Here is a 19,774-nt window from a genome sequence, read left to right on the forward strand (position 1 = left end):
CAAGGGGACTCCGGCTGTATACCTTCCCAGCACGTCTGCTCTGTGGTGATCTGTGCCTGACATACATGGCCATGTCCGACCTGGGTGACATGGACATGTTCCACATCCTAGGCTCCAAGCAAACACGGGCACAGAAGCGACTGTCAGAAACCTCAACACGAACATGAATAGGACGTGCTGGGGGAACAGGGTCAATGCCCAGAGGCCCCCTACAACATGGAGAGGATTCCCAGCCCATGTGAAGCGGAGCCCCTGACTGACTTTGTCCAAGAGTAATCATGACGTGTGGATGTGTGATCGTAGGTATGCGCCAGGCATCATCTCTGTGTCACTGCTGGACAGAGGGACAGCGGACCGATGGATGTGGTATCCTCATCCTAAGGGGTGTTAACAGCCACACACACTCTGGCTAGGCTTACACATGCCATAGGGCACATAGCCTGGTATGTACATGTGCGCCTATGTACCTATGTAGGGGTCCATGCAGGTTGCAGGTACCTGTGGTATGCTGATATTGCCAGATGTGCCTGTGGGTACCCCACAGCTACATATGGGGGACTGATAACAGTGCTCCCAGTAGGCACATGCAAGTACACCATAATGGCATATGGGTTAACTGAACCAACATGGTGCTACACATGTAACCGCCACGCATACCGTGTACACATAACAATGAATGCTGCACCTGCACTACATGGTATGTCTGCTGCATGATGTCAGTGCATGACCCACGTCACATACGCACCTGTCACCTGTCATACACAACCACCGCAACATACACATCGTGTACTATGCGGACACAGGTATCACATACACCTCTCACTATCTTGTTCACCATGTGCATCAGAATATGTTTGCATAACCATGCACCGATGGTGTGGATCACGGTGCTGCGGCAGAGGCTTCATCATATGCCCAGGGTGATATGTGTGCCAGGGGCATAGGCTGTACCAATGGATGACATCATGTGTGTGTGTAAGGGCCTGTGCATTTACTGGGCATGACTGTGCAGAATGCATGTGGATGTGGTGGAGCCCTACAGGTGTGTTTGCTGTGTGTGGGTATGTGTGTACACAGTTCAGCCATCTGTGATGCCTACACGGGGTATACTTGGCAGCCCCAGACTGTACAGTGCAGGTTGTACGTCTCACTGTGTCCGCCTGTGGCCACGTGACCCGTGCCTGCCTGGGGTCGCACGGGCACTACCGGGTGGAGGTATGGAGTGGCCACTCTCCGATGACACATGTCCACTGGAACCGTGTCCACGCTGGGACCATCCATGGCCACGTCCACGTGGCCTGCTGTGTTCTGGTGTTGTTGGTGTAGCACCAGCTGCACTGCTGCTGCTACCAGCACTGTGTGAGTGGGCATGAGAGGTGGTGTTGCTGGCCTACGGCCACGTGTCCTATGCCTCACCCCTACCAGGTGTTCCAGCCCAGACAGCTCACGCTCGCGGATTGACATGCCTCGGTCGAGGATTCCAACCATCTCACCTAATCTCCTATCCAGAACATCGGCAAGCTGCTGTTGAGCATTCGCCAATGACTGGATGTTCTCATTTAAGGAACGGATTGCGGCCCTCTGCAGCCTCTGCCCTTCTTGGTTCTGCCGTTCGGCATGTGCCTGTGCCGCCATTACAGTCTGAAACATGCGTCTGGTGATACCAGCTGCTGCACCCTGTACGGCAGGTGCATGTCTACCAGTGCTCCTCCTACGAGCAGCACCAGCCACATGCCTGTGTGGCACATCACCAGTCATTACACTGGCAACATGGTGTGTACCCGCACCTTCTGCAGCCACCACACATTCCTGCTCGGTGCCAACAGACGCTGACTGTCCTTCCTCTATGGGCAACGGTGATGTGGTATGTGTCGGCATCTGAACCGTGTGCGGAGATGAAGGGGACATGGGTGGGATGTTATCCAATGGCACAGCTTCTGCCCGTGATGACCCTGCCTGTGCCTCATGCACATGGTCATCACCGCTAGTATCTGTGGGGACACTAGCATCAGATGGACCGCAGGAGGGGAACGCACCCACAGCACCTGTGAATACAAAGACATACCGTAGGTTACATTACACACACGCAGACACACACACACACGCAGACACACACACATGCAGACACACACACGCTGACATACACACGCAGACACACACACATGCAGACACATCATGCATGTGATATTGCAGGTGGCATGCAGCATTCCCACACCACAGCCCAGTGAATGCAGCCCAGACATTGATAGTGGTAGTATGCATACTGCCCTGGAGTGCACACTACATCAAGCAGGTGTCTTTTAGTAGGCTTGCAGTACACACATTCATGGTAGTTTGCATGCATCACCGTGATACACCATGTGGCCACGGGCGGGTTAACAGTACACATGGCTGGCATCACTATGTCATGTAAACCGCAAACATGTGCGGTATCATGTGGACATGTGACAATGGTGATGCACCACATCATAACGGATGTCACAGTGCAGTGTTATGTGTACAGGCTACAGATAGAATGCATGTGTAACAAGGATGTCTGTGCAGGTGTGGTTGGTGTGAGCTGTGTACATAGCTGTACAGTGGGGAGTACGGGCACTGTGCCACTGCACGGCAGCAGGACACAGGTATGTTTCTCAGCGATGCGTAACCTGGATGCATTGCATTGCCATGTCTGCAACTCAGTCATGCTGTTCCACAGCACGTATATGGTAGACATTGGTGGCACCTCTAATGGCTGCAGACAGGCATTCCATTTGTCTGGTGTACCACATCAGATGTCCAGGGGGTCCACTACAGCTATGACCGCACTATGTGTGGACAGGGTGCAACGGTGACTACCCACTGCGGATGTACTGTGTGGCAACATGCCTGTAGGTATCACCCATGGCCATGTTTGTCTGGTTCATGGACATTTGTGTGTGATGGGCATTGTGTACACATCCCTGTGGTGGCCCATGTGTCATACACCCGTACTAGTCTGAGGTGTCACATTCCCGAAGGCTATGCAGACATTGTGGATGTCTGCTATGTCGCATGTGGGTCATGTCATGGTGTGACAATGTTGTGGACAGACCACCACGTGCATGGGACATGTCATGTGCCATGTCACAACGTGTGCACCCAATGCAGGGGCATAGGTCACAGTGGTAACACCTGTGTGCTGGCCAGATCACAGCTCACTATGTGGTACTGTGTGCGTACTGCAAAGGCATACCGATGCATACTACACATGCAGCCATTGTGGAACACCTCCACCATTGTATGCATAGCTGACTGCACATATCACAGCGATGGGTTATGTGGTGTCATGCCGGTCTATACTAACGGTTGTATCTACTGTACATGGGTGGCATGTGTGTCGGGTGGTGCAACCTGTATACCGTGACTGGGACAGACCCAGGTGTGCATGTCATACCTGGACACATGGGGAATATCTATACACCATATCATGCCTATTACTAGCAACGGTCTCACCTGCGACAGACCCATGTCTGTGCGACACGCCAGAGGTACCTGTATAGGGGCGACACAACAGTATACACATTATCCATTACTATCGCCATGGTAAGCACTGTGCATGTCACATCATGCACCTGTGTGTTAGCATGTGCTATGCACATGTCTGCAAACACAACGTAGCATACTGTAGTATGCAGCTTGTGTGGCCATATACCTGGCATGTGTTGCTACATTATGTGGTGTACTATGACACCCACACCTACGTCAGTTATCATACAAACATGCAAGACTGACTTACCAGGCAGCTCCAGGCTCGTTGGTTGGGAGACACCCACCTCCACGATGGCAGCGAGGGTTTCTGCATGTTGTTCCCTGGGTGTGCCCAGACTGGACAGGAGCTCCTCCGTGTGTGTGAGTGGGGGCTGGGTTGGTGGCCCACCACCTGTCCCACCTTGTTGTCTGGCAATTGCAGCAGCACGCTGTTTCGCGTGCCGAATTAGGTCTGTGCAGTGTCTGCGGATTTGCTGGTAGGTGCGGTTGTGGCCACCCACGTTGTTCACCCTCCTGCGCAAATCCTGCCACACATCATCACGCTGCTGTGCCTGTAGTGGCACATGGCTGAAGAGTATGTCGTAGTTGTCATGGAGCAACGGTATAATCACTTCATCCTCCTGTCGGCTGAAGGCAGGCAGCCGGGAATATGGCATTATCTGTAAGACATAATGATGTTGACAGGTCACATTTACACTGCTGTACTGGCATACTGCTGGACATACATTGCTATGACATGTACAACATCTGCACAGTAATCTCTGCGATGCATCATGGCAGTGACACAGCCGACGTGTTGCCGTCCCACCATTGAGCAGTGGGTCTCATATCATATCTGTGTGGCACCTCATCACACTGTACACGCACCATGTTGATGTTAGCCTGCTGTGGACATGTGTACCTGCCTGCACCTGTGTCCATATCAGTTGGCACAGGTCCCCATGTGACAACCGTTCTACTGTTCACCTGGATGCTGTGTATATGTCACTAGGCATCCCGTACGCGGCCATTATGAACGTCAGTGGTGGCACTGCACACATACACATGGACACCTGTACATGCATGTGTTGTGCCATGTACATCCACACAGCACTGTACGGGTGTTGGGCAACCTGCCACGGCTCACCTGTGTTGCACATGTGATACACATGGGACAATGTGTAACCATGTGACATTAGCAGGAAAGGTCATGCATAGCATGTGCGCATGCACGTTGTCCACAGCAACACACAGCACCTGTAACACCACAGGGTGCATCACTGCCACATTACTGCTGTGGACGGTTGATAGTGCAAGTGCCTTTTGTCCATCGCACCATGTAGGACTGTGATAGTACCTGCAGCTATGCTGAGCAGGGCTGCATGGTATGGCAGGGTATGTCACATACATGGCACTGGGATGTGACCCACCTGGGGGGTACTGATATTGGCAGGGTGGCTGTCCATTCCATATGTCATTGCTATGTGTATATGGACATTACACATGTCTATCATCATGGTGTGGACACTGGCCTTCTGCAAGGTAGGCTGCACGCTGCTTGGTGGGGGTGTGTCTGGTGCATGCAGGTATCGCACATCCATGCATACACATTAACCCTGACAAGTGCTATGTGCTGCGATATTGTTCAACACAGTGCTGTATGTGCCCACACACTGCTATCCCGTGCACATGGATTGTTGCCTGGACTGACATGGGTACCACATATGTCTACATCCAGTGCCTGCTGCCACCCCCATGTCTGCTGGTGCACCGCACAGCACCATCCCTCCCACGGGGAATGTGGTGTTGGGCACAGCATAGGTATCCATGTATGGGGACAGGGATGTTCACATAGCAGGGGCACTGATGGTATCGTCGATCTGACCATACACGTATGACGCACCCCTCACACATACAACCCATTCAGTATGTTGTTCACAACACTAACACAGCTATACTGCTATGCCGGAGACAGTCCCAGACGTACATACACAGATGCAAGCACATCTGTCTGTGGCATGGTCCGGACTATTGGTGTGGTTCGGCACATAATGTGTTTGAGTGTGGCTGGCGCAGACCGACTGTGCACATGTCTACACAGTAAGCCTGTTGTACAGTAGCCATTGGTGATGTGCTGTGCACATATCAAATCTGCACATTGTGTTGGTGTCTGTCTGTCCACGGGCCAGTGGTGGGACACACAGGGGTATTGGTGAACATATATGCATGCAACCCTGTACTGATGTACCGCTAGCTTCTTGGGTGCTAATGTGTCATAGACATGCACACCGTACCCGAACAGGTGGTAGTGGGTTGCCACCCTACCCATCTCCTCTTGTGAGTTGCTATCATCCAACACCCTCTTTGTATTGTATGTTCAGGCTATGCACCTGTGTGGGGCATGTGGGCATGCAATGCAGTACTGCGTGCCTTTGCACCCATTGCAGAACATGTCACACAGGTACACTGGCAGCCGTACACTTCACAGCTTGATGACGGCACAACACATGTTGTACACACGTAACACATATCCTGTGGGACATGGTCAAATGTACAGGCATGTCCAACAGTCACGTACCACTGCTACCCCTACATGATGGCTATGCAGGACATGTGGCGGTACAGCAACTGTCACATGTACATGCAATGCCCCCTACCTACATCGCGTGGTACTGCCTGTGGGGCATGCGTCTGCATCCATGCTATGGCCATAGATGACAGTTGTACATCGATATGTGCAACATACCTCATTGGGTGTTCTCATGTGTGCATGTTCAACATGTCACGCATTGTTTGTGTCTGTCACACAGTCATTGTTGTACAGGGTTTACATGGCAGCCATGGCGTACTGTGTGTGATTCCAGGTACTTCATTGGGATACCAGCATTGTACATTATCACGGCGTATTCCAGCCATCACATAGCCATCCTAGCTGACACTGTTATCCAGCCAGTGGGAGGTGTTCTGCCATCTGCACATACGTCACACAGTACGAGGGTGGCTGACACCCATTCTGGGGACAGGGTTCTGACCACTGTGGATGTGTGTGATGCTGTCAACGATCATGACTGCGCCAGATGGTCACATCTGGATGTGTAACATTCACAACACACACCTACCTTCACGTAGCAACACATCATCCACAACAATGGACATTCCTGCCAGAACACTGTGTGCAGTATGTCTGTATGACCACTGCAGTCACCACTGGTGGCCACCAGCATGGCTGCCAACAGCACCAGTGTGTATCCCGTGTGACCATGGGTTACACCATTCACAACACACCTGTCTCAGATGACCCTATTGTGGATCACAGTGCAGTTCCACACATCATGTTACACTATACATCATGCACCGATATGTTGCAGACGTGTGAACGGCTGTGCAACTCAACATATGCACACATGACACATGACCTGCTACAACATGTCTGTCTTACCACACGTTATTGTGACCACCCTGTGATGGCATTGTACAGGCTACGTGGACTGGGACATGTGATGGCTCACAGGTATATTCACCCTCTGGGTGTGTGTCTAGCCAGGTGTACAGTAGGCAGTGGTCTGCACACGGGGATACTGTACATTGGCCTACTCTGTCACTGCGACTGTTGACTATGCTCATACTGTACTTATGCAGGCATGTGGTATCTGACCAGTATGACAGTCGTCGACCACACTACTGTGGCACACATGACCTGCGGACATCTGCCTAGGGTGTGGAGCCCACATGTACATCTTCACATGCTATGCTGCCTCTGCGGCGGTGTCACATGTCTGTCTCCAGCAGGGCTGTAACAGGCAGGCACAGCATGCAGTAATGTGGGACAATGCTTGCACCTTCCACTGTGCTGCACACAAGCAAGGCACGCACACTACTGCACGCCTGACATTTATCTGTGGTGCCTGGGACCTGCCTCCATGCTCTGCACAGCACACCTGCCAGTCCAGGTTGTACACGGATCATACCTCCCAGGCACATACCTGGACTGCAGCACACACAGGTGAGGGGATCCCACATCACACAATGTTTTACACACATACTGTATATTTTCCAAACACAATGCATCGTAGGTACTCCATGTTCGGATACCCATGTTTGTGACCGCTAGACACATTGTAACACGCAACAGAGAGTACACTGTACACCACAGGTTACATGCTGGCTGTGTTGTCATACTGTACATTGCACCTCGGACAGCTGCTACTGCCATGTGCTGACAGCAACCCACACTTCCCTAGTATGGACTCCCATGTACCCACACATGCTTGGCCATGCACTCCACCTAGCTGGGTGACACATTACACAACACATACCATACCTACACTACCCTCGGCATGCACCATACCTCCATGTGTCTGCTGTGTTAAACCTAGGGATATCCCCCCTCTAGTAGATGAACATATATGCTTCACGGCCCTGCTAGCCACACCCTGGACACACACCCATCGCAGCATACATGGTACATGTGCTCTACAGCCGGTACTACTGACGTCTGCTGACGGGGGTGGTTAATGGCATGGCACCCCAGCAGATGGACAGTGTATGTGACTATGCTGACACATATCACAATGCACTTCTGCAACATGTACGCAATGGTAGAGACCATGCTATTCCACACAGCGACATGGCGGTACTGGCCTTTTCACAGATGCCACGGTGGTAGTCATGTTCCATGCACATCTGCTGTATGGGCACATGTGCTGGCTGTTGCACGGTGAGTATATTCACATGTGTGGGGTGCATCACTTGACAGTCATGGTGGGTCCTCGTGGTCCATCACATGCTCCAAGGCTAGCTACCTACACTGGACTGCCGCACATTGCAGTGTGGGCCCTCAGGCAGTGTGGTGGTATGTCTGTGTTGTTTGGCTACATCCACATTCGATGTAGCGTACAACAGTCACCCAGGCATTGCCGAATGAGATGTTGTTGGCAACATGCCAGGCAATGGTGTACCTACCAACAATACACACTCTCACTCACTACAGGGTTGCAATCCATACATGGACATCGCAGTGTTCCTGTGGACACATACATGGTACTGCCATGCACACGTTATGTCCTAAGACACTGTCCCAATGTCACCTTCAGATCTCCCTAGCTATTATGTCCCGCCAACCTGTTTGGTATGTGTCTCCACAGCAGCCCACTGAATTAACTGCTAGCCTGTTCTTGGACGTTGTGTACCTTGACCACCACACTACTGCATCTATCGCACTACACATGGGTGGTACTGCATTGCACGTGTGGGACTGCATTCGTACACCCATGACTGGACCATTCAGTATGGCACTGGGGCACGTCCTCACATCCGTGCTTCACACACTCATTGATGACCTCCATGCCTTTACTGGCACCCTTGTTAGGCCTCTGTGTGCCACAGCACGCCACATACACATGCTGGCCACCTGTCATACCATTGCATGGGTGGTTGGTGTGGTACAGAGGGTAACAGATCAGACATTGTCCCCGCATTGCCCTTCAGCACCATTCCACATTCCAGTATTGGCAATGTACACATCCACCGTCACATCATACCCTGTGTCTCAGGATGTTAGGCTATATGAATCCTGGACAGGACACACAGTGGTGCAAGCATATCATGCTACCTACTACATATCAGGTACATGTGGCATTACACAGTCCTCAGTCATGTGGCCCCTCATGTTCACTATTTGATAACATACACAACATGCTGTCACAGAGTACTGTCCATGCCTAGATATCCCACATCTACCTACCTGGCACCATTGTAGCTCCTCCAGCTCTTACTGATAACAACCATACAGGTGTCAGTGTGGCAGATACATTGTGTGGATGTCATTGCATCAGATTACATCACACATGGTGCATGCACATCACCTTTGCATAGCAACAGTCATCCACTGGGTATCACATGGATACTGTCCCCATACATGCATATCACATTGTACATGGTTGCTGTACACACACATGCCCCACATGGTGCTGTGGTTGCCATATTCCACTGTGGCATGGGTACACATCTGCAGGGCCACACATATCTGTACTGTGTGTGTTGCTGGTACATAGGTAGCCTTTGTACCTGTGCCATACACACATCTACACATGGGCAGGGTTACAGTAACACATTCGTGGTGTACCTTCCACAATGGCTATGACTTTACATGGCACGGCATTATCATGCCATGATGTATGCCAGGCTCAGACAGTTTACATATGCGGATGACAGATGGGGAACACATCTGTACTCATCTGCGTACCACATACACAGGGGTGTCATCTACTCTGACATGGGCCATGTCCTCCGCATTAGTGATGCATGTCGTACTCATACATGGCAATTGCAGTGGGCGGGGTGAATGGAGCACTCCTGCATATGTGCACACATGCCACATTGCATGGCCTGGGCTTCTGTGTTACTTCCGCAGACACAACACACACCATGCTGTGGAACATAGGTCCTGTGCACATCCCACAGGGACACACTGTGGCACTGTTCATGTGATAGCTCCCTTGCTGATAGGGTGACACATAGTCATGGTACCACCACAGCAGCAGTACTGTGTAGACATGCAGTTGACATCCACCTCTGCTGTTCAGTGGACAGTACCATGGGGAGGTGACACTACTGTGTACACTGCACATGTGTTTACACATGGACCTACCGGACTTCATTGTTGCACACATTGCACCTGCTACAGATCGTTTGGACATGGTTACTTGGTGTTCCTTCCATTTCGGGTGGCTATTCTGCTACTACTCTGTCCCATATGTACAGGCCATACATATCCTGTTAGTGTACATAACACTAGGCCATACCTCCACTATGCATGCTATGCCTGTGATACTGTGTATGATGTCTGTCATATCCACCATGACAGCTTTACATTACACATACTTGACATAGTAACCCCTACTGCGAGGCATACGTGCATGTCGTGTGCACATTACGTATGACATCGACGGTATATGCCCATACACATGTGTGCTGTGACAGTATACATACATGTCCTATCCCCTGCTGTGGCACTTCCTTGTTGGACATCCACTGCCAGCATCGGCGTGGGTGGTGGCATTGTTCTGTGTTATGCCCCCCTGTGGCAGCCCTTGGGTTATCCCGGCTTTGTACATGATGTCCCACTGCTGTGCACACGGTGTCCACAGTCGTTGGTATGCTCAGCGGGATAGCACTACATAACCACCTTTCACCACTCTCTGCTTTATGGACAGGTATCCTTACTTACAAACAGTGTTCACATACAGTGCAGCTTCGTCATACACATCATGCGTTACACACAAGTACATCTCGTGGGTTCTACATACCTTTCCTGTGTTTCCTTCTGTTTTCCGTTGCGAGTCTCGCTATAGCGTTGTCTCTCACTCGATCCGTTTTTTATTTGTGGTTCGGTATGAGCATACAGTTTTAATATCGTAGGAGTCATCCTTATATCCATCGTCACCTGTGACATGTGGGTTCATCACACCAATAGCTGTTCCTCGGTGTGTACTTGTGCGCATATCACCTGTGCATCTACTCCATTCATACAGTACGCGTCGTAACTGGGGCATGGTTCATTCCTCGCCTGGGCGTTGGTTATTTGCACTACCTTCGTGGAGATGGTCTATGTTGTGTTATGTTATGTGTGACTGCAGCCGCTATGTGTGGCGTCAGGTACATTTCGCAGTGGTGTTAGCCGTGGATTGTGTGTGTTGGGTATGGTATTATGTTCGACATGTGGGTGTCCCTGTCCTGGCGGCGTCTGTCGATGGCGTTTTGCATTCGGATGTGTAACATAGCTCTTGTATTCCTTTAAACAACGGATGCAGGTATGCATCCGCTGCTGATAGTGTTTCCCACGCGAGATGTTGTGGTTATGCCGCTGTCATTGACTGCCTGTATGTTTGTGCTGCTATTGCAGCTTGTATCCCTTTGATATGTGTGATGGGGTATATCGGCGGTTGTGGGTGACGGGTACGGGTTGTGGGCCTTGCATTTCTACATACACGGTATGCTTGTGTGTGTGCTCCAATCCTTCCCTGGGAGCTGGCAGTTACCTGTCTGTTGTTCTGGGAGTGTAGGTTGTGTTGATGTCGTCTGGTGTCGGTATCGCCTGCATGTGTGCTTCCTGCATGTATTCCTCCATCACATCGGTAGTATATCTGCGGTTATTAAATGCGTGCCGACTATCCCTTGGCATTTTGTCCCGGATATTTACAGTCATTGTGGTCCTGTACTTGGGACGGCCTGTATGCTACCAGTTGCCACCTATTCGGGTGGCGATTACTTGTTTGACACTCGTAGAACACACAGCGGTGTTTACGGGCCGATACGTAGCCACGATCGGTGCCGGGGTAGCACATGCGTATTTCCGCGGTACATGACTATTGCTGTGTAACGTTGCCAATGTATCGTTTTGCAATTAACATATCGGTGTCATACATACGGTCATGGTTTGTACATACGTCCTTTGCATTTCATGTTGGCTATATTCCTGTGGTACATTCTGGGACATTTTTGCTTTGCATCGTTTTACGTCACCACGCGCCTAGCCAGGGAGAGGCTCTCAGTACTACTTTGGGGGTACTGCTGTACATACGCCTGTGGTTCCTATACTGTATGCCTACACATGTTATTCCACTCTGCCTGTCACATGGCACCTACATAAACATTTTACAGTGGCACACACATTACACTCGCACAGCGGAACACACGACACCCTCACCGCACACATACACATACTGCCGCTGTCACAGGAACGGTTGCACACAGTACCTGTGTTGCCCGCATCACCGGCGGCGGTGTCTACCTCCACCCTCATATCCTCATAATATTACCCGCACATGTACTGTTACTGTACCGTGGCCTAGCAATCGTCCCGGCTCGCGATTATGCATTTAGGTAGGTTGACCTTTCCATGGGTGGCGTTTCCTGTTCTGTCAACCCTCCCGGATACTCAGGTTGTCGTTCACTATGTTTACTATGTACAGATATCGCGTCTTACTTCTCTGTCACCTTGCATCCCTCTGATTCCCTGTCTTACCTGTTGTACTTTATATATGTGTATGTGTACATATATTTCTATGTGTATAATGATATCTATCTCCGTATCTGTGTATGCACATATGTACATATGTATACACCTTGCGGCGAACGTGGCAGCATACAGCAACGCTGTCTGCTGTAGGACCTGCGTACGGTTAAGGTGTTGGCGTTCCATGCTCCGCTGGCTGTTGGGTGTGCAGTGTTTGGGTGCTGCCTATGTTGGAGTCACACATGGGACCACCCATACGGTACACATTACGGGTGGCCATGTTTGTGTGCCGTCCATTTCACTGTGTGTGCGGGTAGGGAGGTGTCAGTCCATGGGGCCTACGCTGTCAGAGTATGTGCTATACGTTCCCTCTTTGCCAGGGCATAGGCATATTGGGTACGCCTCCGTCTGCCTACTGGGGCTGGCACAGTGTGTTCATGGCGCTGAACCCTCTGTGCCTGTGCTTGCCTTGGCAGTTGTGGTGGGCTTTGTGGCCCTTCACCATTATGTCCCTGCAGCAGCTGTTTCCTCAGGATCATGTTATGTAGCATGGCACATACTATGAATATGTGGGCACATGTGCCTGGAGAGTACTGCAGGGCTCCACCGGATGTATCCAAGCACCGGAACCGTGATTTCAGCATCCCAAACACACGCTCTATGATTTTTCTGGTTTGTGCGTGTGCCTCATTATGGCATTCTTGCATGTGTGTGTGTGCATTTCTGATGGGTGTCATCATCCACGGCTCCAGTGCATAGCCAGCATCCCCCACAAGGTGGCCTTGTGTGATGTTCCCCCTGGCGAATACCTGATACAGCTGTGAGGCATGCCAGATATGGGAGTCGTGGTAGCTTCCAGGGCTGCCAGCACACACATCCATGATAATGCCCTGCGCATTGCACACGACCTGGCAATTGATGGAGGGGAATCCCTTGCGGTTTATGTAGCGTCTACCCTGCTCCCCAGGTGGTGACTTGATTTGTATGTGCGTACAGTCTATCGCACCCAGTACCTCCGGTATTGTGCCACACGGTGGAAGTGGCGCATATTGCTAGCCAACTCCTCCTGAGATCTGGGGAAGTATATATACTCATGGGCATGTCGTAACATGGCATCCAGAAACTGGTGTAGTACCCTGGATGCTGATGCCTGTGAGATGCCCATTATATCCCCGGTTGGCCTTTGAAAGGTACCTGTAGCCAGTATTCGCATGCTTACACATACCTTTGTGTCCACTGGGATGGGCTCCCCTCTGTTGTTTCTTGTTCTCAGGCGTGGCTGGCACAGCTCCACTATTTGCTGTAACGTGTCCCTGTCCACCCTGTAACGCTCTACTATCTCCAGGTCTTGTAGCCCCTGGTAGGTTACCCTTGGTCTGAACACTCTCCTTCTCCTCTGAGGCCTACGGTAGTTGTCGGCACCCTCCTCCGCAACTCCGTCTGTCTCTGACACATGCTGATGTATCACGGTCACGGCGGCACCCAACATATACATTTTAAAAGTTCCCCGTGTGTTTACACCTAAAGTGCGGCGTTTGGGAATATGCGCTGTGTGTTGTGTGCATTCACACTTTATACTGTTGTGCTGTACACCCGGTGATGTCATTGGGTGTGTCTGTGCGGCCGTATCTGTGGATTATCTTCCGTGTTTTACCGTTGGTACTGCAACGCTGTTGCCTTTGGTGTTACATTACACTTGCCTGCATTGGTTTAGCTTTAGGCCTTACCTTACTGTTTCTGCACGTTGCGCATACTATTTCCTGGATTGCATCCTGCAGAGCCCTGTCATGTGTCGTTTCTGGGACATGGCATATCATGCATTTTGTCTGCTGCCGTTATGCTACCTCTCTACTTGGCTGTGCTGTATCGGTTCTTCACTCTTTGCAATTCTGCTACATCCCCTACTTTCTTTGCATTCATATGCCTCCCCTTTCCCGTTTTGCGGGTTTCTGCATGCAGAGTTGTCAGCTGCTGCCAATTGCCCTTCGTGGGTTGATTGGTGTTGATTGCTCATTACGACTCCAATTACACTGCTTCTGCATTTCCTCATATTCTCCGCATCACCTTCCTGTATCTGTTGTTGTTGACGGGGCGGCCGTCACATGAGTGGGATAGGGGAACGTAGTCATCCTCATGCACATGCATCTCTGCGTGCATTGTGTACTCTCAGCGCAACTATTTCCCCACACGCCGGTCCTGCTGCTGTGATGTGCATTGTACAGCCCATGTTTGCTGGGCTCCAATGTGCTTCCTCCTACAGTGGCACACCCCTCTGCGGTTGACATGTATTCCCTCTGGGCCACTCCTCGGTGTATTACCGCTGCGCCGTTTGGTGCAGCCTTACGCCGGCGGGGGTTTTGCGATTCAGTATTATCTGCCTCATTTGCATGGCATTGACTACTAATACATAGTTACAGCGCCGAACACTGCCGCCACTCCTTGGCAACCCTTGCACTGTGGTTGTGGCTTTCCATGCATACTATGGTGTATTGTGGTTGTGAAGCTGATGTGTATTATACTGCTCTTTTATGACATTGTCATATTATTTCATTGTTTCGCACCTTCCGCGGACATGTCCTGGGGTTCTGCTGTGGTTTCTGCGGACATACCATTTATGTCATTATTTGCATTTTGAGCATGTTTTCTTTTGACATTCTCGGTGTCTTTCGCCATTGGCATATTGCAACAGTATGATACTTGACGTTGACAGCCTTCTGTTACTCCTATGTCATGTTTGGATATATGTAAACCGTTTTTTTTTTGGTTTACATTGCCGTGCCCTTATGCTACGCCTGCACCACTTTGTGGATCGCTATATGCCTTCATTTGCATGGTGCAACACCGCACATGGGGTGTTTAACATACCTACGCCGGAGGCGGCGCAACTCAGGCGCACGCCGGTAGTGCACGTGGAATTGGATCGTACCTGAATCGCTCGGCGGCCATATCTGGCGTTGTGGCACCTACGCTATGCGTGCGCCTGGCGCAAGGTTCATGAATCCCGGGGACAATCTAAACACATATGGGCCTAGGATAGAGCCCTGTGGGACACCCGGACTGTAACCTCAAATTTCACTTATCCAGTTGCTGTACGATTCTTGCCATGTCTTGTTTGTAAGACATGCAGCTATCCATCTCATAAGGAGTACATCAATACCTAGTTGTTCTAATTTATTGATCAGTATTTTATGTATAACCCTATCAAATGCTGAAGTTAAATCTATATAAAGTATATCACAGCACAATTTTTCATTCATACCGGTTACTATACCATTACAGAACATCATGTTACAGGTGGTAATAGATCCCTTTTCAACCTATGCATGCAAATATATGGTTTAAAGTCCCAAACTTTCCAGTTATAACAATAATTTATCCAGTATAACATTCTCCATTATTTTTCCACAACATGAAAGTAAATTTATGGGTCTGTATGACTCTGGGTTTGTACTACTTCCCTGCCCTTTCACTTATAAACATGCTTAACAAGTGTATGTCTCTAATCATGAGGAATCTTGCCATATTTCTATGACCTAGTAAATAATACATATAATGGCACTGTAAGTTCATGCCAAAGTGTTCTCAAGTTATTATTACTAATTCCACCCCATGTTTATTTTTTTCTATTTTAGTAATTTATTTTGTGTTTTTTTGACTAATTCCACCCCCCCTCCCAGTATTTTGTTTGTATTTATTTTGTGTAGTTCTTTTAAATATACTCTAATTTGATTTCAGTATCTGAGGTCACTAGGATGTCACTAGGACAATTTATCACTCTTTTGTGGAGTAAAAATGCATTGCATAAGATTTTGTAAAAATATCTGTAATCTGTTGTCTGAAAATAAATTTTAGAATCTAAACACTGTTTATCATTTGGTATGTCTTTACTCCTACCACATCTTATGCATCTATAAAATGGTTTCCTATTATGCTCAATATCTTTATATACATTTTCTTTAAATTTTTATTGTTCTTGTCTTACACTAATTTTAATTTGTCTGTCCAGCTAGTTTATTTCAGTTTTCGAAATCATAGTTCAACCTTTTTTCCATTTCTTATATTTATGTCTCTCATTTTAGTCACTGTCTTATCTTGGTTTTATGGAAATATATCCTCCTGATACTGTGTGTCTAGATACTAATATTAAACTTTTTTTTATTTTTTTGCATTCAAACAATTACTCTTTCAAAACTTTCCACATTCATTCTGCAGTTTTTCCACCAAATGCATCTGTTTTACTTCAATATGATCTGTTATTAATCACCTGTGCATTGGTCTACATTTCAATTTGACAGAATTATCTAGAAAGAAATGAACTTTTATAACCCCATGATCACTGCATAACAATGACTGCAAAACTTGACATAAAGTAACAGTAATTTCTTTAGAAACACAATGTCCAGTATATTCCATTCTCTGACATCTTAGAAAAAGTTCAATTAAAACAAACTGTTACAATTGTATGAAAAAATATATGTATTGGATGTAAGGCACTTACATAGTGAAAACACAGCCTTCCCCAAGTACAATATTATAAGAAAATAGAAAGAAATGCTTGAAACTATAAGAGCTACTGATATAAGAGTAATAAAGCCTGATAAAGGTGGTGGGCTGGTCATAATGGAAAAAAACATAATATGTATGTAGGATGTACAAGATATTATTTGAGGGCACATATAGGCAAACATCCTTGAATGAACTTAATATAGCATAAAGGAACATCAAAACACATTTGAATGATATGCTTTTACAACAACAAATTAGTGGAGAATACTACAATTATTTAAATCTAGGTAATCCAATGGTCCCAACTATATATGGGGTTCCAAAGATCCACAAGAATTTAACCAACCCCCTGATGCATCATACAGTTGACGTTCATGGCTGTATTATGTGCACCTTTGTTAAATTTCAAAATGATCAACTTAAAACACATATACAAAAGGAAAGACATGTATGTAAAGATTTGTTGGATTTTTTTAAGTAAATGCAACAGGCTTAATTTTAGTAAACAAAGCATTTTCATAACTATTGATGTCAAAGACTTATTCACAGTAATGCCCCACAACACAGGAGTGCAATGGGTTGTTGAATACTTGCATCAAAAAGAGGTTTCACCAGACAATATAAATCTGTATGAAGAAATGATAGAAATTGTTTTGAAAAATAATTTTATACAGTATTCTTTGACGGCCAATATTATTTGCAATATCATGGGGTAGCAGTGGGGTCTGCCTGTGGTTCAGTATTCACAAACATTGTAATGACTAAATGGGAACATAAATTCCTATTCAACAGTGAATACATTAAATCATGTAGGTTATACATCCAATATTTTGATGACATACTGATTGTATGGCAAGATGAAAAATATGTTTTTTGGAGTATTATCAATAACACAACTAATTTTTTAACCTTCATGTATGAAATTGGGGAAGATTCCATAAACTATTGGGATGTGCTGTTGGTGAATAATATGACCAATAAAAGATAAATTTCAAAGATGTACAGAAAACCTAACTACTCAAACACTTTCTTGCATGTTTCCAGTTCACCTCGTATCATTCAAAAAATGCAGTTGTTAAGGGCCAATTAATGCATTTGGTGTGAATGGTATCTTTAAACGAACACAAGAATGTCTTTTTTTAAAGATATGTTTAGTAGAAGTTATCCTGATATATTCATAGAACATCTGATGTATGAAGTTATTTATAAAAGGGAAAATAGTCATTTCACCCCTATTTTGACCAACAAAGAGTATCCTAATGAGATAGTGACATAACATCAGTTAAGGATAATAGGCATGAATTTAGGAATTCCTTATCACTACATTTATGGTGGATAGCGACAGAATCAAATGTGTCATACAAAAAATGTGGGCTATTATGGATGTTGACAGTATAATCAAGCAAAAAGTGGGGGACAAACCAAACTTAGTTTATAGAAAAGGTATCAACCTAAAAAAACATGTTTGAGACTAGGGACAACAACAGGATGAGTAAGTGTGGATGTTGTTATCAATGTCCCTTTATTCAGATAGGTAATACCTTTACTATTAACAAGCAACAATTTAAACTGAAAGGTAGGTTTAACTGTGACACAAAGGGTGTTGTGTATGTGGTTCTCTGCCAAGTGTTTCCAAGTTACTACACAGGAAAGATGGAGCAAAGACTAAGGGACAAAATATGTTGTTGTGTCTTTCGGCTTTTCCCGGTTAGGGGTCACCACAGTGGAACTCCGGTCCGCTAATGATTGGCAGTAGATTTTTACGTGCCGAGTTGCCAGCTCTGATGCACAACCTTCAACAAAGGTGTGCCCATTCACGTATGTCTCCACACAGAAGACGCTCTAGCTGAGAATCGACCAGGACAACGTCTTAGTGTGAGGCGACAACGCTACCGCAGCACCACCACCGCAGTACTAAGGGACAGAATATATGAACACAATTATGAAATAAAGAGAAAAAGTTATTTAAACACATTAATAAAAATTCAGGGCATGAGTTTAAAATTATGGTGTTAGTGATACCTAATTTAAGAGGAGGTCCTTACATTTAGAAAAAAGAGAACTAACCTGGCAGTTCTGTCTGAATGCAGGAAGTTGGCCAGGACATAATGAAATGCCATCCATTACTTGCCTTTTGAAACTTAGGATGCATGCAAGATGACCACAATTTTTAATACTTTTAAATGCAGATGTCAGTAATAATCAGTAACTTTTTATTAGTTTGTAATACAGTTCTCTGTCTATCTAAATGTATTAAACTCAACAGAAACTGAGTTTAGTCATAATGCACATAGCACTTCAATAGTTTCAAAAATGATGTGGTCATGTGATTTTAAATGATTTATAAGCAGCTGTTCTTCACTTTGTATTCATCTGATGAAGTCTCTGGCATAAGGAGACAAAAGCACTTATTTGAGCAATTATTTGAAACACAATAAAAGGTTTTCGCTTGTAAGTCATTTGTTTTTTGTTTTAAAATATTCCATTCAATGCTAGACTGTTTTACAATCTGAAGCAATTGTTGTTCCTGAAAATAAGTTGAAAATAATTTCCTTACCAATGTAATTCCAATCTTTATCTGGTAAATCTAAGTCCCCATCCTCTATTATTCTTCTCTCCTGTGCTATTCCTATAGGTCATTAGCACTTCACTTTGGTGGTCAAGATACTAACAGTTGTTATATGTTCCAGGGTTATCTTTATTGTCACAGTTACACAGTCTGCAGTATTGGTGTTATCAGTGAACATGTAATAATCACAATTC

The sequence above is a fragment of the Protopterus annectens genome, chromosome 10.part0, assembly GCF_019279795.1.
Source record: "Protopterus annectens isolate FY-2018-M chromosome 10.part0, PAN1.0, whole genome shotgun sequence".
Lineage (NCBI taxonomy): Eukaryota > Metazoa > Chordata > Ceratodontiformes > Protopteridae > Protopterus > Protopterus annectens.